The sequence below is a fragment of the Corvus kubaryi genome, unplaced genomic scaffold (genome assembly GCF_017639235.1).
Source record: "Corvus kubaryi isolate FWS band 111438036 unplaced genomic scaffold, C.kubaryi_AGA036_p1.0 37300, whole genome shotgun sequence".
Classification (NCBI taxonomy): Eukaryota; Metazoa; Chordata; class Aves; order Passeriformes; family Corvidae; genus Corvus; species Corvus kubaryi.
This window is the reverse complement of record NW_024581093.1, coordinates 10656210-10679017: the sequence shown is the minus strand read 5'-3', so window position 1 is coordinate 10679017 and position 22808 is coordinate 10656210. Positions and strand designations below refer to the sequence as shown.

Genomic DNA, 22808 nt, shown 5'->3' with positions numbered 1-22808 from the left:
CCCTCAAGATGAATGAACTTTATCTTTTCAGGAAGTTAAATTTTTTATTTAAAATGTGAAATCTTGTTGAGTACCAGGGTTAAGTGCATGGTTTCAAAGCTGATATGCTTTCAACATATGGCTCTCTTATTCCTAGCTATATTTAACATTCTTTTATCTTGAAACATTTTACTCAATTTCTCAGAAATGCCATTTGTTTAAAAAAAAAAAATAAAATTTTTGAGAATCAAGTCTCCAGCAGGATATCTCTTTACTCTGTTTATATACAGGACACAGCCCTGGCAACAATTTAACTCCAGCAAGTTGGAGAAATTCCACCTGGACTAAGAGTCCCACAGTCAAATTGGCTCTGTGTTCCAGAAGATGGCTCACTATCAGATGACAATTGAGAGTATGCTGCATTTCTCTTTGCATCAAGAGGAATACAATAATTTATGCAGAAATTCTACGTAGGCAAGTGGAACTAAATTATTCCACTCTGTGCTGGGCCTTGCTCTCAGAGCACTTCATGCTGCAACTTTTACAGAGCCCCAGGTCAGACTGGGATTCCCACTGAATCTGGCAACAGTTCACTACCTCCTAGACTATATACATTTCATTAATAAACCACTCCCAGATGTTTCCCTGTTAAATATTTCAGTTGAGGAAACAGGACCTATGAGATACAAAATCTAAATAAACAGAAAATATTTAAGTGTTTCAGAGTTCCTCATAAAAGAAATGCTAAGACATGCTTTTGGAAACTATGATACTCCCAATATCATTAGGTCAGCAAATCCTGAATAAACAAAAGAATTTGAGAGCTTCAATAATTAAAACATGAATACAGACTTTGTGATGGCCAGCACTGTTTCATTAATGAAAGCATTCTGTTAAGCAATCTGGATAAGATCCAGAGTGTTCCCCCCACAGAAAAAGTGATACCTCTTGCAATTCCTGGCATCAGGTGCATAGCAATGGTATTACACAGCAAGATAAGGCTACTTGATGGATTAAAATTACAAGAAATAAACGACTATTGAAGATACTTACAATTAGGATACTCTTTAAAAGGCAGAATTGAGTGCCACTTCCTTATTCTGTGAGTCTCCAGCCAGTTCTGCCCTTACACCTGCACAAGACAAAAAGGAATGGTTTAAGGCTTTAATGAAAAAAATAGGCATCTAATATGGCCTAATCAGTCATACAGATGTGGCAGCATCCTCCTGCCTTGCAGATTCTCAGTGAATATTCTAACCCCTTCCTCGACACCTTCTGTATCAATTTTCTCACCTAGTCCTATTAAGTTTTTAATATAGAATTTCTACAATTACACAGAGATAACAGAATTATTGAAGAAATATTTCTACAGTACTGGAGAAATATTTACTGGAGCTGAAATTCAAAATTTGCATTCATATAGGAGGGCATAATCTCAACATTTTGTATTGTGGTGAAGAGGCAGCTCCCTTAGACCGATCACTGTAATTTTGACTCAGTTGTCTTTTTTTCTAGAAAAATTCCATTTTTAGAACTTAAAGAGTGTTATATGAACATTTCTCTTTTTTAATGAGATGATATTTTCTGTCAAAATACATTTTTTTCTCAAATGATTCTTAATATTGCGTTACAAAACATAGATTTGTCATGAGAAAAGGTAGCTAAAGTGCATTGCACAGCCCCTTGTTTCCCGTAATGTTACACTGAATTTCATAGAAATAATCTACTGGAGAACTAGTATTCAACATGAATAATTGTGAGACTCTGTCTGCCATGTATCTATCATGATCATCTAAGATAGCTATAGCCCACAGTATTCAAACTGTGCAAAATGGCACAAAGCTGCATGACAGCTACAAAAACCAACAAAGATTGATTTTCTAGTACCATTAGATCTATCACATTCAAGTATCTTAAAGGTGAATAATAATAATAATAATAATTTTTAAAATTACAAATAAAAGTCTAACTAAGGCTACAAGGGCATAAAAACCAATGATGACAGACTACTGTGATGACAGTTCAAAAGGGATATAATTTATTTGTGAGATTTAAACATGTGCTACTAATACTTTTATTAAAAGGTAAACCTACACTTTGGAGATTTCTGATCATGACATATATTGGAATTTACATTAAGGAGAGATGGCTACTCACAGACATTACTATTTATAAATTATACCTCTTTTATGTAATATACACACTACCGGAATTATTTAAAAGAGTGCTGATATTGAAAAATGAGTATTGATTAAAAGACAAAAACAATCCCCAGGAAAATTAAGAATTGAAATCAGACAAAAACATCAAATAAAAGAATGAGCAGTACCCGTGACTTGGAGTACCACTTCCTAAGGAACACATACAGTAGCAAAATCTATTTTAATTGCATATGCAGACTTTGCCTGGATTATGCCCAGGCACATGACAAACCACTACCAAGTCCCCTGTTGGGAGTAAAGGACAAAAAGGGCTTTTACTTGGCTTGTTGCCACTTTTCTCGGGAACAATAAGTCAGTCACTAGTCACAAAACAAGAGTCCCCTGCATCAAGCCAGCCGCCCCCCAGGGAGGCTCTGGCTGGCAGCAGTTCCAGGCAGCTCCAGCTTCCCAGTGCCCAGTGTGAGGGCCTGCCAGCCCCTCTCCTTGGCACCAGCTAAACTGGGCTCCCCAGTCACCCCCTCTCTTTACAACTCTTCCTCATTGCTCTAGATCACATTCTTTTTAAAAGTTATTGCATAGCAAAGAGAGGGTGTTTAAGACTCCAAGTCATGAAATATTCTCCTGATTAAGGAGCAGTCACATTCTATATTTCCAAATGGGACGAGTCTCATTGCCTCTGGCAAGAGCAATATGTACAAGCCTACCACATCATGAGTAGGCTCAGAGTAATCAATGGTTAACTGGCTAAATAAAGGACAAAACTATCACTGGGGCCCCAGCAAGGATCATGATAAAGGGCACAGAAGGCTTCTGATTCTTTAAGAGCCTAGAAGGCATAGAGGTCCTATGAAAAGCGAGTTGCAGAGTCCTTGTAAGCACTCACCTTGAACATCCCACAGATGTCAGCAAAGGTTGACCATAAAATCAAGGGATCTTCTCAGCATGGTGAAACAGAAACTATCTCAGCTACCCCGAAACCCTGTTTTAATGAAAAATGGGGGAAACAAGATACAGAAAGAGATCGTTTGCAGTACACATTTTTAAAATACTTTTTTAGCCATCTTTAAAGACAAGAGGAGGAATCCCTTGTCTTTCCCATTGTGTCATTTGTCATCATGGTACTACCATAAGGACTTAGCCTCCCTCCACTTTCTGAGTTCCTAATCTGGTGATGCTATTGCTCAGAATGACATTTTATTTCCCCAAGAATCACACATTAGCTGAAGTAATGCCTGATAAAGAGGGTTCATTGTGACATTATTCAACATTTTGTATACTTGCACTGGAACTTGTTCTATTTTCCAGTGCAAAGCTAAATAGTTTTTGCATGGAACAGGGAATCCTATCTGTGGATTGGTATTGTACATGAATATTCTTCTATTAATACTTCATAAGTTTTTCAACTAATCTCGGAACAACCATATTTGCTTTTTTATTGTATGGTATCACTTTTATATCTTAAAAGATTTGTAGGAGTTCTCAATCAAATATACTAATATCATCTTGACAGAAGATGAAAAAAAAAGCAAATTATTATATGACTTATAGATACATCAGAAAAAAATGATATCTAGACCATAAAAATTCCCCTGCTTACAATTTGCCTATTTTCATAATAATATGTCATATTTTCTACATTTTTAATACCATAGCACAACGAGAAAACAGCTGAATTGTTACTTTCCCTTAGAATTATGTCTGTAATGTTTATAAATAGTTGATTCCCATCTTTTCAAAGTTCCTTAGAAATACAATGTGCATTAGTTAGCACAAAATGCACTAATTAGCACAATGAACACGGTTTATATTTGCAATCCTACCTAGAATTCATCTTTGCATTAGTTCCAGGTCAGAAAATATGCTAAATACAGTATTTTCATAACTGCAAGAAGCAGATAATAGCAAAGCTATAGGTTGGATTTCTCTGCTCTAGTTAATAACACACACAATATAGGCAATTTAACTCCTTTAAACAGCTTTGATCCCACCATTGTGTTTCATGCCTTTGTTACAAAGAGACAACAACAGTTTCAATACCAATAATAAAATGTGAAAATAAAAGTTAAGAATAAAACCAGACATCCCAAGTGCTTAGTCTTTAATGGCAAGAAGGATGAGGAACCAAAGAAAAGACCCCCACATCTGCACAAACACTGCCTGGTAAATTGTTTTTCACACAGCTTCAGAGTAAATATTCTTTGGCGATGAATTAGTTCCAGGTCTTATGCAGAAATGTTAATGCAACATATCTCAAATAATTAATTGGTTTTTGTAATTTTGCATTCTGACTCTCAAAACAACACTATGCCCAAATAAGTGTGTGCAATTTTTTGGGGTTACTTTCGGAGAACTTCCTTAAGGTTTTGTTTTGCCAGTTTCTCTGAATTTTTTCTTGAAATGGTATCCAACCCCCAAGGCAACTTTAATAAAGTCAATGAAGTTATACAGGTAGAAAGAACAAAAATGCAGTCTCTGGATTTCAAATAGTGACACCACCAGTCTCACCATTAAGCCTGACACAAGAACCTTTTAATTTAAATGTAATCTCCAAAAGACCAAATTACCAGCAACATGTTCTCATTAATTCCTGTAAGGGATGCTCAAGCTTTGACCCCTTATTGTTCTCCTTATCGAGAAGTGGCTGAGTCATAGTATTAATAAGCCATCACTCATTTAAGTGGTCATTCACTGCTGGGCGGGGAAAAGATAGGCTCATCCTTTTGAAGTGGGAATGGGCAAGCAAGGCTGCTGTAATAGGCTGTGATTATTTTCACTATGAATGCTCTCCCAGCTTTCAAAAATTAAAAGGACCACTCATTTTCCTGCTTGAGTATTTCTCACACTGGCAAAAAAATGAACACTTTGAAATGTAAATTATTTAATCTTTGCAAACCCCTGCTTCAGAGGGAGGTACAGCTTCATTTACAAAATGAAGACATTTTAGGAAATGATTATCATTGTAAAATTGAGGTCAGCAGGGAGTCCGAGTTCAAACTCTTAGAATATCAGCAGTGTAACAAGTTTGATCTTCCTTACTGCATTGCTTGCATTTGCTTCTCTGGGTTCCAGCAGAGAGCCATTGTCAGTCGGAACTTGTTCCCACTCATTTCCCTTGGTTAAATAAAATAGTTATGCTTATTACTTAGAGTTAGTCAGTCCAATAAAATTTAGGGCAAAACTAAAAATAAAGAAGGGAAGTTGAAATTTATTTTGATTAATGTATACACTATGTGCATATTCAATTTAGAACATTTAAAGGCTGACAGTGCTGAGGACAATTTCTTTTAATGCTCAGTTCAGGCAGAAGCATTGGGCAGTGCTACTATACTGTCCTACCAAGGTTTCAGAAGGAGACCACCCATAATGGTGAGAGAATATTTCATTTAAAATTTAAACATTAGATCCTTAATCTCTCTTCTACAACATCCAAGTTGAATGACAATTATTGTTGCTGGCATTAGAGGGTTTTATGGTATCAGTCAGGCTTATTATGAACTGACGGAGATGATAAATTTGTATAACAAAGTGCGAATGATAACAGCTGCCATATGACAACAGCCGTTATGGAGAGCTTCACTGCACTGATGGGCATTTCAGCTGAAACCAAGGGAAGTCTGTCAGAAATGAGGATGAATCTGAGTGAAACAGAAAGTGAGAAGTTACAGAATTTTATTGGTGATCTTGACATATAAGTCCATCTTCTTTTAATCAGTGTTATATACTAATTTTCAGTGGAGTAACTTATCTTTCTGCCATTCCTGAAGAGCCATTTCTGTCTCCCAGCCTGGTACACTGAAAGGTACAGCTAAAATTAGAATGTCAAAATGCCATTTGCCTTACGAAGATCCTTGATGCACCCTTGAAGTTACACTTCAATAGGACAGTTGAAACTCTGTTATTGTGTGAAAGAAATACACCCATACATCTACAACATCTGTATATGTATATACATATACATATGTATACATACAAATACATATGTATATATACATATATGTTTATATACAACATATATCTACAAGAGAAAAATACCAAATTAAGCAGAATTCAGCATCTGCCCAATATCTTGAAACAGGATAGGTAAGAATGAAAGTTAAATTCAAGTTAAAGTGATACAGTTTGAAGTAAGTCTAAAAGCAGGGTAGTCAAACTTGCAAGACACTTACTCAAACCAACCTTAAGGAGATTTGTCTTTACTAACGACAAGAAGCAAAATATTAGCAGTGGTTTTTAATACTCCTCAAAAAGAGAAGAAAAAAATGGTTCTATAAACAAAATTGCACAGTTTTTCAAAATTACCAAAATGCTGAAAAATATGTTCTAACATTTCAAAAGAGATAAAAGAGAAAGTCTGAACACCATCCACCACATATCCAGTCTCACTGCTTACTGGTTTTTCTGGTTTAAGCAGGTGTTTTGTTTGTGTGCACTGGAGTGTGAGGCAGCTGTTCTCCTGAGGTATGAAGGGATCCATTATAAGCACCACCCTGCTCCCTTTCCAAGGCAAGTTTGCAAGCTGGGCAATTGCTGCAGTGGAGGAAAACTCCACACCCTGGCCTTTGGGCAGGACTTCTTTTTCTTAGAGGAACTATACACCTGACAAATCATGCAGGTGCAAAATAAAGGAGTGTGACCAGAAACAAACGTGAGAAAAAGTCATGCACAGTAAATTGAGGTTTCAAAGCATATGGCCAAGTGTGTCTTGCTGACTCCTGGAAACTTTACATGAGTTCTGGATAGCACTGGCCTGAAAGACAGCTGCTCAGCAGAAGACTGACTTCTTTCTGCCAATATTATTCCTTTAACTACTTAAAGGTATCTATGAAGTTATAGACTTGATTGCTTGTAACAGAAGCCAGACTGCAAGAGGTTCTAGAGCTGGATGAACTTAAAGTTTAGAATATATATGTTTTGATGAACTGATACTGTAACAGATAACTAAAAGCTGCTCCAGACTGTAAACTGCCTGGGACAAAGACTACCCCTTTTGTTTGTATAAAAACATCCACACACAGCATGGTGGGTAGTAAGCTATCCCCCAGCCTTCCCCCATCTCATACTCTTCAGCAGAGGCAGGTCACAGGAGGGAGGGGGAATCAAGGCAGTCAAACCTAATTGAGCTGAAGGGAAATCCAGAAAATTCACAAAGATTCTGAGATCAGAACTTTTAAGCAGACTATGACTTTAACAGAAGATCACTTATTTTATTATGATTATTATGAACCCTTTCCTATCGCCAACAATGCTTAACATTGTGCCTCCCAGTTATTTTTTTCAGAAGGTTCAGATCAAAGGAAGGAGCACAAACACTGCATGAACTCGGGGCAAGTGGAACTGTTTAGATTATGCTTCTTTAGCTCCACATTCTGGGCAACTAACGCAATATTTTACACAATATTTTGCTTTGGAGAAGTTGAAATTAACTCTGTATGACATCTGAAATCATGAAGTAGGGAACTCAGCTACTTGCTTGGAAATCTTTAGGAATTATCTGCCTTGAATTTCTTAACAAACGCTGTGCTTTGTCATTAACTTAATATTTCTGAAGTTCTCGCAAACTGCTCCCAAGTAATTTTCTTAATATTCCCTTCAGTGACAGATATTTTACACATTAAATCTATTTTCCATGTTAGCCCAATGATCAAGAAGGCTGATGTAATCCACTGGGGGAACATATATTCCAGTTTTCATTCATGCTTTGGAGTATTGTCACAGCTCAGCACAAAGGAATAATCTGATTGTTTCCCATAAAGCAAGAACAAATCATGATTGAAGGATTTCTTCTATTTAAAGCTATGCTTTGCAAAGCCTATTGAACTTGCTAGAAGAGTCATCTCCGATGCGTACACTAACTACACAAAGCTGCTGCACAGTTACCATTCAAGGGCTAATTTAGTACCAAAAGGCCAATATTGCTGACTTGCAGATTACAAATATCACGAGATATTAATTTATTTATATTTAAATCAGGCTAAAAGATTAAGAGAATTTTCAGTAGATCCATTTACAATTAAAATGAGCATAAGTTTGAATTAGTTTTTTATGATCTGGGTACAGCTGGGGTTTGAAAGAGTTGCCGCCAGAATGATGCAAGGCATTTGCCTTTGACAAAGTAATGCAAAATTTGTGTAAGTGGGTGAAAGGGCATTAGATTGTATCACCTCGTAGGTCAGCTGGAAAATACAATATGTATTCTGATTATGAGAAAACAGAGTGAAAGGCAGAAAACAGGTGCTGAGGGATTGGGTTTGGGGCACCAAGGGGCCGATGGCAGATCAGGGGCCGCGCTCCGCTGCCGCCTCGCCAGGCTGGGCTGAGACTCGCGGGGACGGCGCTCATAGCTTTGACCTCTGGGCAAAGATAACTCTTTCATACCCCCTGTTCCACTTTTCCACTTTGTATCCAAGTCCTCTGCTATAAAATGTAAAACCAGCACATAGAGCACACTGCTTTGGAGGTCTGCCACTTGCATTCAGGCAACCATTTGTACTTTTGCAGGCGTAATCAATCTCCTGTTGCTATCAGCAGGGAGTGGGGCTTTGCTGCTTTATGGCTTAAAAGTAGTTTTGTGCAAATTCTGCTTCCCTCCCCCCTCCCTTTAGCTCCACTACTCACAGGATTTCCAGGGACATGGGCTAGAGCTGAGAAAAGAAGCTTGTTTGATTTAAGCACAGAGGGGTTTTTTGTGTGTGTGTTTATATTTTCTCTGCATCTATTAAGGGGTGAGGGGGAGAGACTTCATTTATATGTTAATATTAGCCGGCACCCTGACTAAACTGACAGAACTATTTCATGGGAAGCTGACAAATTTTGTCAGCTAGGCTATCTTTCCACATCTCAATAGTGGCAATAATCTTGATTAGCAAAACAATTGGGGGCCAAAGAAGTCCTGCTGCTCCAAAGACCCTCTTCTCAGGTTACAGTTTGCTAATGTGATGAATCCAGAGAGTCCTTCAAGCTTGAAAAAATTCCCCAAAGCAGCTGAATTTAAGCAAATGAAGGGAACCATTTTGGAGGCTGGACAAAAGGGGTTAATTTGATCGACCATGTCTCCATAGTCTTATAACAATCATTTACTTAACAAGCATATAGAGAGTCATTCCATGGAAACTGGTGGAGTTAACAGAGGAAGTTCGAATAGAATATCTGTTTATCCCAGATGTGTGGGAATTTTAGCCAAAAAACAACACCACATAATTGCTGCCTGTGGTATTGATTCTTACACAGAAACAACAGCAGAACTAAAGGGCTCTGAGCACGTCAGGAAGGCCTCAGCTACTAAGCAGTACAAGCTTCCATTTTTATTCGCTTGTTGCATTGCTAATAAAATAATTAGAAATAAGCTCTTTCAGGGAAATTAATGAACTCAAAAGGTTTGTGCAGTCCTATTTTCAGTGCAATTTAAGGCAGCTATTTCTGTTTGCAAAAATAAGGGCTTTTGTAATATTTTTGATGCATATTCATTCATCTTCTTGCTTTTTATTGTATCATTACATAACGAATTACATTACATTATTACATAATGTTCTGAATTATATTTATGCATCTCAACTCTGGTGTATTTTTTCTAGAGTGATTAGGCTGCATTTGCTTTAAGAACAGATCCAGATAGTTACTAGAATTGTAAGCAGATGGAAATTTACTCGGTCCAGGTCAGCATAAATATATAATCAATATATTAATTACAACAAACAATATAAAATAGCCCTCTTACTTTTAGGTCCTATCTCCCACTTATTTATGCACGTCATTAATTTATAAATCTGTCATAAATGGGTCTAAATGAGATATTATTAATGAGATTCTGTTCAACTCTGATGCAATTTTTAAACTTGCATTGAAAATTTTATTGTAAAAGTACTAACTAAAGCTTCCTCTCTTTTCACACACTTGTTCCCCCCTGCCCCGTAACATTTTTAGAATAATTTCTTATTCTCTTACTGAAATAAAAATTACCATTCATATCATGCTTTGTAAGACTGAGGGATTTGACCCTCAGTGTGTACGTACTGGTGAATATTAGCATAAATATACATTTTGCCAGATATCAAATACAGGGTTCTTAAAAACTGCTGAAGTAATCTGTCTTCAATGAGTTTCAGAACCAAACCTTACTTATACATTATGCAAGTATGAAAGAGGAGAGGAAGAGAAAATCTGGCATTTTAATTTCTTGTTGTTTTGCATATTGGTGGCGCTGTACACACCATCTAGCAGGAATACACTCTTTAAAAGATGCCAGTTATGATTAGGAAGATTTTGATACAGTCATCAAACTCCCTCACTTCAAGTTATTTTCTTGGTAACTTGGAATGATGCAAGTCTCCAACTTCATGAACTTTAATGTAAGCAAGTAAATTTTTTAAATTTTCCCTCAAATTTGTGATAGGATATGAATGGGAACATGTTTTTAAAATTGATTACTTATACACATGAAAATAAATACATGGACAGAAAGATTTATCCAAACAGAATTGGTCCATAGCCTTCCACAATGACAACAGTCAGGAAAAAGTATATGCAGAATCTTCACCCATAGAGAACCTTCAACATTTACATTGGCACAGATTAATGCTTATTTATAGCTGAGATGGGTATCTGACCCATAACATCAGAAATTCCTCACTTCCTTTCAATGTAATGCCTTTAAAGATCAGGTAACACAGATTACTCAGAAAAACTCTGTTTGATGTCAGGTGAAATTTTGCCCGAGTTAAAAAGCTTACCAATAGCATGGCACACTTGCAGCCAATGAAGCTGATTTACAAGAATGTGTGTGTCCCCCCAACTGTTTGAAAACTCTGCACAAAGCCTCTTTTTTTTTTTCAGCATTCTGTGCTTCCAGATGTTCAAAACTGGGTTAATTTTTGAGGAAGCTGAGGTGCTTTGTTGTATACCATCTGTCACACACTATCATAATGAAAAGAGAAGGAAAACACACTATGTGACTAATATCAAACTGTTACATGATCATTAAGAATCTCATCTTTTTCGTCATATAGATCTCTACCTGTGCACAAAAATCTATCCTATAACTGTCTCATTTAGGGCTGCTTTTAACAACAGCACAGGTTGCAATGACAGTACCAGCAGAGAAGCTATGCAGCCCTCATGCCATGAAGCTGATAAGGAACTCAATCCACCTATGAAAAGTGAGATTTTTTTCATTTTCATTTGTTCAGTCTTTCAGAACAGCTGAGACAGCATCTAAATCTGAAGTTTTAACCTAAACAAAAGTTTCCTTATGGCCTCATGCTTGGTTCATTTCCTTTAAGGTTAACGTGGTACAAACTTTCAAACAACTCCTGAGATTGAGAGCTTTTGTTCAACTTGAGTGGATCAAACCTGTGATCCTGACTGTGCACAACTTAGACTCTAGCAATGACCCTGAGGGAAGTTTTCTCCCCTCCAGCCAAGTCATTGGCACAGACACTGGAAGGCAAAGCACTCCAGGCTGTGTGACTGAAGTGCCTCCTCAGAGGGACCTGGACATGGCACAGTGCCTTTGGATCCACTTCCCCAGCAGGTCCTTGTGAGACAGGATATTTCCTTAGAAATGTTTGTTGGTATTTACACAGTGAGTTCAGATAGTGACTGGCCATAGCTCCTATTAAACTGTAATCGTTCAAGTGACAATTCAGATCCTCTGCTTGATACACTGCTATTGAGACAGACAGACAGAATTCCCATTAAGGCTTGGTTTAGGCAGCATATCTAAGGCTTCTGGCTGTAAAAAGATGGAACTTGTATAGCTACTAATACTGCTTTGTACTAACATTTCCTCCTTTTGACATGATCCCCAAAAGATCATGAGTGAAGAAGAAAGTGACAATAAACATGTTTTACACAATTTTAAGGAAAAGAGCTTTGGTCTGGTTCCAGTTTTCGTCAGCAGGATGAACACAGTGGGTAACATTTAGTTATAGATTAATAATCCAAGTACAAATAGTTCTGAACAAATAGAAAAAACATAAACCCACAATATTAAGCAAACCACAGGACAAAGATCACTCAATTCTCAGAGCTATATTATTTTTAAGTCATTGAACAGAAGTCATTGAACTCTGTGATGTCAATATCAAGGTGAACCAGCCTGAATGAAACATGCCACAAAGAGTTATGAAATGTAAAATCCAAGTAAGGCATGTGGAGTTTATATGAACAGCAGTGAACTCACTGAACCAGAAAACAGACATTTTTTTCAAAAGTTCTCAAACTTCTTTAAGTTAGAGAGTATAATGCCAAGTTATGCATCAAATAATAAAAAAAAAATCACAGGAAAGCAAATTAACTATAACATTCTGTCATTCTTGTATTACTGTAATATGTTAATGTCACCACAATCAACTTGAATTATATAAGACTTGCAAGACTTTACCTAAAATAAGTAAATAATTGTCCACTTTTCCATCAGTAAATGAAGAAAACAAGAGACATAAATATTTCTTCCACCAAGAAAACAGCAACACTTTTCTCTGGAGAGACACATTTTGAACTATTGCATAAACTGCAACTCACAGAGTCTGGTTTTGCACTGTGTTTTTCAACTGGTCATCCTGTAGCTCATGCATCATTACCACTGAAGAATTATTCTAAGAAAGTTAAATGCAGTACAGGCCAGAACTAACATGTAAAACCTGTTCACTAACTCTTCATTAGAGAACTAGAGATAAATATGAGTTGAGAGTTGAATTTTGCCAAGAATTTTGCCACAAATTTTGCATTAATACTCTGACAATAATTCTGTTATATCACTATTCTAGGGCATGAAAAATTTTCTGTCATCCAGTGATAACAGCAGAAAGATAATCTGCCTATCATTTTAATAAAACCATTTTGTCAGAAAAGGTTGTTAGATATCACACAATGAATGCTAGGCTATCAAATTAACCATTATCTGTCCACCCCAGACAATCTTCAGACTGTGTTTCTCCTCTAAAAATTAAAAGATACAACATTGTAGATCTCAGGTCACTGGCACATGAAAACCTTCAGGGTTATTTTATAAATAATGCTGCCTGCAAATTCATCTGCTCACACTCCAATATGGATCTTTACAAAATAATCCTTATTGTGTGATCAGAAAAATCCCAATACATTAAGGCTGATAAACTTATAACATAGAGACAAATAATTTTGTGCTCTGGATTTAAACATAGATCATTACTGTTGCAGTTTACTTCAGATCTTTCCTAAGATCTGTTACCTAGTAATGTTTTATGTAGGTGAAGTGTCACAGAAATGGCTATATCCCTAGTGAAATATAAACTCTGAAACTTGCACAGTTGTGCATTTTCTTTTGACAAAAGAAACTTGGTCATATTTCTAGCTATTTCTCTTTATGAATGTATTTAATTTTGCCTTATAAATACACCGAGAATAAATTGAAAAAAATCCATGTTTAAATTTTTAGTTCAGCTGCATAAGTCAACATTTATGATAAAACAGTAGAGAAAAAAAAAAAGATAATTTTTCATGCTTTTAATTATCACAATTTAGACATGAAGATTTCCTGAACAGTTTGAGTTCTGATAACACTTGTGTCATAACTGAAGCTTTCCCATGTCCTCTTAGCTTCACCTCTCAGTATTTGGGTAAATTTGTAATACTGGGAAACACACAAAACAGCTTTCTTTTATTTTCTAAACAGACGATTTCTTCTAATTCTTAATGAGATATGAATCAAACTTTGATCTTCAAGGTGAATCATTCATTAATCATAAACAAAACATGATTAAATCAGGGACACATTAGCACATATTGTAAAAATAAAAGCTTGCACAAGCTTTTTATTTAATATTAACTTCATTATGTTTTTATGTGAATTCTTGGAAGTTGGTTATCCCAGCTTAAAGTTAATATTTCCTTAGGAAGAAAACTGTATCATGTGATTATTCTTCATGTAGTTAGGTGGATTTATACATGTTAATGGTTAAACTGCTTCAGAAATGACATTAAACCACAGAGGAGTGCAGAGAGTTTCCACTGATTCTGTTGTGTCTTTGAGTTACTCTGACATATAATGCAGACAAAAGTACATAATAGGAAGAATGAAGAAAATGCATTCAGAGAAGCATGCACTGCTGTATGGAACTGCACATGATAGAGAAGAAAAAGAGAGAATGTATTTGCTGTTCTCTCAGGATGATCTGTTGGCCAGTCTAGTTCCTGCTCACAATTTAGGGAAATTCTGTAAAGAAATCATCTTTCTTTCTTACTGTTTATTCTAATTTTAATAAACTGACCAATCAATTGAAACAATATTCAAGCTGCAGCTATTCCTGAGAGAGGAAAAGGAGTCCTACCTTTGATAGTTACCACCATTTTCACTAATAACTAGTTTGGGTTTTTTTGCAGGGGGCTGGAAAAAAAAAAAAGGAATTCATCAGTAAAGTAAAAGTTTTTATCCTGAGAATAATACCTATCTCCTTAATACCTATTTTATATCCACTTTAAATTTAATAAGCCTCAAGTTCTCGCACTTGGAGGATTTCCCTCCCACCAGAACAAGCATAAGGTCTAGTAAAGGCTATGGCAGCTTTGGGAGGAGTTACCTCATCTGTCTGAAAAAGCAACAGCTGAAATGTGAGTGCATTAGCAGGAAAACTCCAACTGACAGAAGCCAGCATCCACCTCCAGGAATGCACCGAGTAACAAACCTGCCTTTTGGATAGGAATGTCTTTCCTTTCCTTTATTCTCTGAAGGAGCTGCAGTTTAAAAATTTGGAAGGCACATACAGAAAACCACAGAGCATAATCTCAGCACCTGTATCTCTGTGAACACTTAACTCAGGGTTTCAGGAAACCCTGAGAGTCATAGCTACTAATGAAATATATAGTTCATTGATTTTTTTTTTTTCCTGCAAGAATATATATGTTATATACACCATACATACAACAGTAGGTCTTCACCTACTATCAGTAGGCCATGCACGCAACAAAGAGCTATGGGTTGTGTCTAACTCTGACAGAGACACTGTATCTGTAAGATCCTCAGAGGCTGCAGGAGATGCTGTCAGGCTTAGGAGAAACAAAACATCAGCCTGAGGAAACACCCGAGACACCCAGCATTACACATTCCTGTTTCAGGAAAAGTATAGAAGGAAGTAGAAAAGAATGGAATAAATGGGAAAAGCTTCAAGGGGATGGATAATAAAAGCCAGTATAACCAGATAATTGCTCACTGCTTTATCGCCCAGGTATTGGACACCAAGTGTCATGCAGTGGTTAGTTATGCTGTAAGGTGACATCCAGCAGTCACAAAATCTTCCTCAGTAAGGAAGATCCTAGATTCAACAAAACGTGTGAGACTACTCAGATTTGTAAGCAGGAAGGCAGGTTTTAAGAAAATATCCTGGCTAATCATATAGGAAACAGCACAACCTGAAAATCCAAACCAAGAAAGCACCACAGGAAAGTTTGGTCCCAGGTGACCACAAAAGAGTTGAGACAATCATGTCCTTACTTCCAAGAGCCTCTAAGTACTGCTCCAGTGACATACGTGAATGAAATGCAATGGAATAAAACCCAAAACCTCAAAAGGCAGTGTCACTTTGTGTCCCAAAATTCATGTTCAAGTTTTCTACAATTTCCCCAAAGAAGCCATACGAGTCCAGGAGGGCTGTGGCAGTGTCTCTCCCCCCGTCCTATCCCCTCAACCTCCATCCGTTAATAGCGATCTACGGAATCTACGTGTCATGTGATATAGTCATCAAAAAGTGATGTACCTGCACATAACACATACAAAACAATATGAGAAGATATTTTTAAGAAGAAGAGAGAACCTTAAACATTAATAAGTAGCAAATCTGTGAAATCAAAGCATTTTCCTCCTTTTTTTATAATAGCCTTTCATTCTTTTTATGATTTGTCTTTGAAAGCTCTTAAGCTCTTCCTGTGGATGACAGTTAATATTGTTCTTCCATCGTGCTGCAGACAGCACAAGGGAGGGAGGGAAAAGAAAAAAAAACCCTATTGTACAGCTTTTCATCTCTGAAACATGATTTTTATAATTAATATATACAACTGAGAAGAGAAAGGTACGTTATAATGAAGTGCAATTAAGAGGTGTTTGTTCCTGTCCCACACATAAGATGACTATAATTTCCTTGGCTGTTTAGAAGTCAACCATTATCATTACATTTCACACATCTTTTCTACTTTTTTTTGCACTACTGATTTTGTTTATTTTCAATTAAAAACTCCAAATAAACATACATACAGAAAATCTGATATTCAAGTAACATCATCTTTTAATTATATTGTGCAGTGATCATTAAACCTAGTGCTTATACTAACCCTTTTGGATTTAATTTCATAGGCATGAATGGATCTGTCAATTTTGCATTATACTGAAATTCATGCAAGGGAGAACAGAATGTGCATTTACACAGCCTATATTGCATGTAACCACTGATGTATTATTAGAGGAGTAATTTAAGGTGATTCTTTTGGCATTGTTGTTTTTCAATTCCCCAAATCCATATCACAGCATAGTTTTCTACTTTACATTTTGCATTAATATTATTTGCATTACTGCAGTGACTACCCTCTCTAATCTCGCATACACCCACACAAAGAAGCAACCACTGCCTGAGAGACCTTACAGAGTGAGGCTATTAAAGGGACAAAGCATGAAGAAAAAGATATATTCTCACTGATGTGATGGTGACATTTTGGTTAGCCTTAAATGCATCTCCCTTGAGAGGGCTCCTTCCCATTTATGTCCTGGCCAAAGTTGGGACTAGTCCAGCTAAAGCCACAGTAGATCAAAGCTGGGAGTCTTGGCTGCCCTAACCCAGCAAAGAGCCCTGCAATGACTGGGGAAGTTCAGAATGACAGCTGAGTCTGTGTTTTGAGCTGAACTGCCATTAATGGGGGATCTAAACAAATGCTCTCTTTCCAGTTGAAATTTGTAAAACCTTTATAAAGTGAACCCAGAAGGAGCTACAAAGGACAAGTTGCTGACAGACAGACAGATGCAGACAGACAAACTGGAAACTATGGCCTAATTAAAGCCCATAAAAACATATGGAAAGATTAACGTTGAGCACAGTGGACTCCTGCGCAGGGGAAATTTACCTCAATAGGAAGTAGATGTTACCTTATCTTCAAATAAGAAAATAATTTTTCTTTTTAGGTGCTTCTATTGCTGAAATTATTCTTTGACACTAAAATTACTTGGGGGTTTTTTTCCCAGTTTTGCTCACGTGCTACTATTTCTGCTTAAAATTTTGATAGACATAATTGTATTTATCTGCATTTGTACCAATTAAGCTAAATAACTCAATTGTTCTTGCAATTCTTGCAATGAGTATGAACTCATTTACCAGAGCAAATATTTTCTTTTGATTGTTTTTGTATGTTTCTGTTTCTACAGAATACTTCCTGGAAAAAATAGTTCAGCTTTAGTTGTAACAGACTACTTCCAATCTATGTAAGATGTGGTTGTGGTTGCTACTGCTGTTGTTTGCTTTTTTTTCTGTGGCTGTAGTTCTAAAAATACCTAAAGAGATAAATTTATTACATTTTCCATATTGGAAAAATACATATCATCCTTTTACCAGTTTAGTTTACTGGCTTATCTTCATGTTTGTGCATTTTCCATCTCTCAGTATACTGTTCCAACAAGTGATCAGCCTTATTTGATAGACATGGAGTTGATATAAATTAGCAGATGAATTCCTCTACATTACATTCTTCAGAAAAATCTACCCACATTATTGTCCATTTGCTGTCTATATTAAGCACATTGACTTATAGTTGATATTTTCCTGACTTTAATACTGCTTTCTTCAAATATAAAATAAATTGATGGAAAGGCATTTCTAATAGTCTGAAATATTTCCTGAAACTATGTAATAGAATACACTATCAGGTTAACATTATCTGCCATTGATATATTATTTTGTATTGTTTCCCCTTCATCTTCTGTTTTATATTAAAAGAAGTCATAAAAACTTGTATTGCAAAAAGCCAACAATTCAATCAGCTCTATTCCAGCAGTTAAAAAAACTTCAGTTTGCCAAAGCACGGAGCATATCCCAGCTGCTCTCTGGTAAGATGTGTTAGAGTGACCATACAGATTTTTCACTTGCATGATGAAAGACAGACTTGGTGGTATTTGTACTTTATTCATTGATTAGAAGCAAGGAGCCAGCCAGAGCCACATCTTTCAACAGCTATAGAAGATTAAAAGTTATATTTTAAGCTTGAGAATACAGAACCAGTTGAAAAAGTTTCCAGTCTTGCTAATTTTATCCTTTGGATTGCACAAAAGTAGTAAAAATAAGAAAAAAACCTTCCTATCTTGGTCTCCTTTCTAGACTTCCCAACCCCCTTATTATCCTTTCCTTCCTCCTCCTTCACATTTTACTGGGAATCATCCATAAAGCATCTAGAAGCTGTTGAAAGGAAAAAACTGAAACTTCATGAGCTAACCAGCAGCTGCCTAGTGAAGCTGCATGCAGCCTGTACACAAAACTTCGATTACTAGCTCTGCTGAGCTCAAAGTGATTATTTGTGGGAATAAATGTTATGGTGCTCTAGCATGGACACAACGGGATCTAAATGGAGCAATGAAAGGGGCTTTTCTCCTCCTCTCTCTTTGCCCTTTTTGGTAAAATCTCTTTGAACATTTACATGCTACCAGATTATATCCCTACTTCTCGCTAAAGCCTACTCACTTTTATAACAGTATGGTTTAGACCTCTATTATCCTATTAATCAGCCTTATAACACCTTACCACTTGTGCTATAATGACAAAAAATACTGAGAATTCAATATTTCAGAATGATAAGCAGTGTAAATCATACACTTCCAATGAAATTCATAGCTTGAAGCGTTCCACTGTCATAAGTCATATTGTTCTAAAGGAGGGATTTCACAACACATCTTCACTCCTCCTCCTTCCAAGGTAGTCTTTAAATTCAGGCACAACTCACACTTCAAGTTTGCTTTGCTCAGAAAGGCTCTAAATGCTCCCTGTAGCACAGCAGGAGGCTGCTTTAAGGCAGATGAGATTGGTGGGTGGATAGAGAAGGCATAAGACCACAATTACACCCCATTTCAATGAAATGTCTGGAGCTGCAGTGACTCCAGACAGAGAAGGTGAAGTGTATGGAAGCTTATAGCTCTTCAAGACAGACCTAAAAATACCTGTCAGGGCTGCAGATTTAAAGCTATTACCAAGAGCAATTCAGACTTTTCCTGCTGGGAGCCAAAGATGCTGTAGAATCATTTACAACAGGCTGTGTGGAGTATCTGGTTATGAGAGAAGTGAAGCACAAATGCTTCTGAAGTGCACTGGAGGGAATTCATCAGCACCACGAGAAGATCTGAAAGTCTGGAATAGGATTCAGAAGCAGGCAGGATTTGACCCTCTCAGGATACCCAATACGTAAACTCAAAGCAGCTAAACCCTGTCATTTTCATGAAGCTAGGAAAAGTCTCCTATACTCACATACCGGCCTCCTGGGAAGAGAAAAAGCATATTCATGTCCTACTCACCATGAAAGAATTTGTTTTGTTGCCCTGGGAGTTATTTGGACTCTTCTGAAACTAAGCATCATGGATATTAGCTCAACACATCAAGACAAACAGCAACTTTATTAGATGCACATCACTCATTTCTGATTTTGGCTAAAGCTCTAGGTACAAAATTAATCTGGTGTATAGAACGACTGAGTCAAAGCACCAATCTAAACAACTACTGAGTGTCTGAAACTGCTTCCTACTCCCATGTTTTTCTAGTAGAAATGTCAAACACAAGACCTTGCAAAAAACATGCGAGAAAGATTTCTTGAGAAATCACCTTTGGCTAAGCCCAAATTAAAAACTCAGTCCTCTCCCCGAATTGAGAGGGACTCTAATTTCTACTAGGAAAAAGGAGTAAACCAGTGTTTGCTGATCCACCAGGGCATAAGACTGAGGTCTCAGTCCTGGAAATAGAAACAAAATCCTATTTGACTTCCCCATATTTATTCTTGATCAAAATATGAAACATGTTAAACCCCAGAAATAACACCTCAGAACAATGATATTATTATGTAAACATGATAGGCACAGTGGAACATATGGACATGTCATGTAACAGACATGAGTTTATCAGCTTACCCCTGAAAGACATAAGTACTGATCTGAGCACCATTTGAACTACCCTGGCATTTAGAGATAATTCTGTGTGATTCCTAAATCATAATAAAAATCCTTTCAATTTTCTCTTTGCATTGAGGCTCAATATAGATTTAACTATTCAACAAAATGCATCCATGTCTCCCAGATGTTGCCCTTATTTTCTGAAGCATATGTGACTCTTCTGTGAGCTATCTTAGAATGTAACCATGCAGTAACTCAGAGACCAATACACACAGTGAGATGCATTTCACACAAATATCTGTCTCTCAACACATTTCTACACCAACCAAATGTCTCTGGGGGCCAATAAAATAATCCTTGAGTCCACAGCTCATGTGGACACAACTTGCTTTTGCAGTTGTTTAATTTGAAGCTACTTTCTTCTGGCAAATCCTCACACCAAACTTCCTCTCTTCCTGCATTACTAACACCTGCTATACCAGAGCACCTGTCAGGTTTCAAAACCTGAGCTGTTCAGTAAGCTTCACAACCTTCTTACGTGAAGCAAGTACCAATTTATTACCTCCCTCTGAAGAGGAAGAAAATGTTTACACCATGGGAAAGCTGGATGCAAAGTTTTTCTTTGAAGTCTGTAGCACAGACCTGTGGCTTAGGTAGTTGTGGTTTGAAAAATTTGTACTTAAGTATTTTTACCATCTGCTTATTTACACTGGAAGCTTTTCAGTACTCATTAGAAGCACATCACTCATTGTACACTCTCATTTGCTCTGAAAATTAGGTGTTTTTTATTTATTTATAAAAGCTTTATTGCTGAGCTGCTTCCACTGTTTTCTCCTAATTTGCACATTCTCCAAATCTCTACATGAAGAATTATAAGTTTGAAATGTTTCATTTTTTATTCAGTGATCTGGAATGCACACAAATACTGCACTCATTGAAGCAAATGAGGAAGTTTTTCATTTCAGTGACAGAATATCACTTGGATATATTTTTAGCAATAATGTTTTCACAATCTGGTACTATGAAGAATTCTGTAAACAACTTCACCTATCCTCATGCTCTCCAATTTTACTTTTCAAAAGATATATCACAGCTTTTGTGTTAGATGAATTATGGAGAATATGATATCATGGAATAACTGGTTAAATTGAAATAAGCGTTTTTTTATTAACCTCAGTGAAGGTAGGATTTCTTGATGGCGAGGAAAAAACTGCTGAAATCTTCTAACCCTGAATAATCTGACCCTAATAATGAGAATGCAGTGACTCTGCTAAAGTCAGGTTTCTACAGTGAAATTTCCACTGGCCCCAAAGATGGGGATAGTAGAAACTTAATTCTCTGCAAATCCTTTTATTAGCAGCAAGAAGAACATTAAGAAATACTCAGAATTAAGACAGATACAGACACCAGAAAAATACAAGTACAGATGTTGATGTCAGCTTTGACAGCTACACTGCTGACTGGCATATGCATGTTGACAGCTGAAGATGAAGGGCTAAAGTAGGAGGAGAAAAATATTCCAATTCATTTTAATTGATGCAAATGACTATGACATAAGTAAACTATAACATGAGCTATGAAACAGGAACACCAGATGCATGCAAATATAAGTACTTTGTGAATTTTTATATTAAATGTTTACCAGCAAGTGATCAAAGTCATCCTCTCTAAACGTAGGTATATTTTTAAAATCATTCTAAGGAAAAATACTGCATTTACCATGATGGAAATGAAAGAACTAAGACAGTTCATAACTGAAACAGTTAATTACATAGTGGATCATTTCAGTAAATGCTGATAGACCAAAAACTCTGTAGCCTAGAAATTAGCTGAGAAATACACTCAAGGATAGCTATTTTGCTATACGTCAGGGAGCAACATATATTTCCTAGATTTTTCCCTCTGCTCCCCATTATCCCTTGTTCATAAAATATTCCCAATCCAATATTTTATGAAGAGACATGCAAAAGACAGATTTCTGTTTCCTATGAACATTAGTTTCTCTTAATTTGATTTGCCCTGTGCTGCTTGATGCACCCTTCTGGCTAAGGCAAGTGCTTGGAGACCTTGCAAAACTTTGGCAAAAATACCAAAGTTTCTGGAAGGTTTTTCTGAAATCACTGCCAAACTTGTTAAGCAGTTACCATATTTGTGACTATAAGGGAGTATATAATTTCAAAATGGATCTACATTGAAGCCTATTCAAAATAACTTATTTATACATTGTGAATATCAAAGTAAATAAAGATCAAGCTTTCCAAAACATGAGTTCTATTCTACCTTCAATTCAAACTACAATTTCAAATAAATAAATTTTGAATTCTTTTAGCTTCAGCTGCCCCACTTGATACATAAAAAAAAAAAAGAATCCAGAAAAAAATGTTTAGGATTTGTGTCAATTTTTTTTACTATCCAGGTTAAAAAAGTTTATTCTCCAACAAACTAAACAAAAAACAAAAAAACCCAAAAAGTCTATTTAGCACAAAATTAAATGTCTTCTTTAGAGCATTTTAAGTGCATATAAAAAGTAAAGGCTTCTGCAGGTTGGAAATACAGGGATAGATACATGA

The 22808-nt window shown here is 36.5% G+C and overlaps 2 long non-coding RNA genes across 3 annotated transcripts in view; one reads left to right on the top strand and one right to left on the bottom strand.

The window, feature by feature from the left end:
• Positions 1-22808, bottom strand: part of LOC121664298 — a 274117-nt gene that overhangs the window by 122475 nt on the left and 128834 nt on the right. The window contains exon 3 of the long non-coding RNA XR_006015946.1: positions 1033-1111. This is a non-coding gene — a long non-coding RNA (uncharacterized LOC121664298). The remainder of the gene's footprint in view (positions 1-1032; positions 1112-22808) is intronic.
• Positions 1-22808, top strand: part of LOC121664300 — a 65072-nt gene that overhangs the window by 18214 nt on the left and 24050 nt on the right. For both annotated transcript variants that reach the window (XR_006015950.1, XR_006015949.1), the window contains exon 4: positions 17521-17577. This is a non-coding gene — a long non-coding RNA (uncharacterized LOC121664300). The remainder of the gene's footprint in view (positions 1-17520; positions 17578-22808) is intronic.